At 59.4% G+C, this 1,118-nt stretch overlaps 1 long non-coding RNA gene across 1 annotated transcript; it reads left to right on the forward strand.

The window, feature by feature from the left end:
• Positions 1-545: 545 nt before the first annotated feature.
• LOC113942685 lies at positions 546-1,073 on the forward strand. Its single transcript, XR_003526002.1, has 3 exons — positions 546-583; positions 670-771; positions 927-1,073. It is a non-coding gene; the product is annotated as an uncharacterized LOC113942685 (long non-coding RNA).
• Positions 1,074-1,118: the final 45 nt, after the last annotated feature.

A 1,118-nucleotide genomic window follows, 5' to 3' on the forward strand; every position in this document is an offset into this window, starting at 1 on the left:
TGTGCCAGCACCAAGTCCTGGGAGGCGCAGGCCCAGCCAGAGACCATCAGGGACATCCCGCAGGCAAAACCGCTCTCGGCGACAACGTCACACCCCAGATCCATCCGGCCGGTCCAGAAGTCCCCATGGCAGGACCTGCACGCCAGCACCGAGTGCTGGGAGGCGAAACCCAAGGGAGACAGCAGCCAGGACTTCCCAAAGGCAACACCACTCCCACCAGCAGCGTCAGACGCCGAACTCATCCAGCAGATCCAGAAGTCGCCATGGCAGGAGCCGTGTTAGAGCACCAGGTGCTGCCAGGAGCACTCACCGGTGGGACGGTGAGACAGGGACCCACCGCTGACACGTCCCATGTCACACAGGGAGGAGCAGCCCCCAAAGGGAGAGAGTCAGGTGAGACCAAAGTGCCCCTCCCGCAGCCTGGCAGAGGGGCTGTCAGGACGGGCAGTACAGGTGCCATGCCCGGGGCCATTGTCTCTCTCCCTCCAGCATGCCTGCTGTGTCAGCCTTCAGAGGCCGACCCGGACATCTGTGGGGAGAAAAACTTCAGATAAATGAGCTCTGTGTCCACGAGTTCTGCCTGGTGAGTTGCTCTGTGGACTCCCTCCACTTTTTGACAGGCAGTCCCTGCCACTCTCTCCTCATTTGTGAGTCTCATTTTTTCTACAGTTTTTTGCCAGCCACCTTCCTCAGCACAATGATGGTCAAGTAGGACTCTTTGGCTTTCTCCCAAGGGATATCCTAGACGTAGTTTCCTCGGTGGCACAGAAGGTGAGAGCCTGACAAGAGCAGGGAGATTTGTGCCAGGCAGAGTTTGCTGGAGCTTAACCCGGACCCAAGCAAGAAAGCCCAGCCCTTTCAAGCAGCTCTGGGAGAAGGAGGAGGCCCTGAGGCTGCTGCTGATGGGGCTGCTCTGCTCTTACCAGAGCTGCTGCATCTGTGGCCAGAGAGGGGCCACCATTTCCTGCTGCAGAAGACACTGTGACCTGAGCTTCCACCTGCCCTGTGCCAGTCAGGGAGGCTGTGTCACCCAGTTCTGCAGACCATTCAGGTACCTGCTGTCCCTTCCTTACCACCACCAGGGAAGGGCCCAGCACTTCTCTCCTCACCCACCCCTT

Source organism: Corapipo altera, unplaced genomic scaffold (assembly GCF_003945725.1).
Source record: "Corapipo altera isolate COAL_440 unplaced genomic scaffold, ASM394572v1 50233, whole genome shotgun sequence".
Classification (NCBI taxonomy): Eukaryota; Metazoa; Chordata; class Aves; order Passeriformes; family Pipridae; genus Corapipo; species Corapipo altera.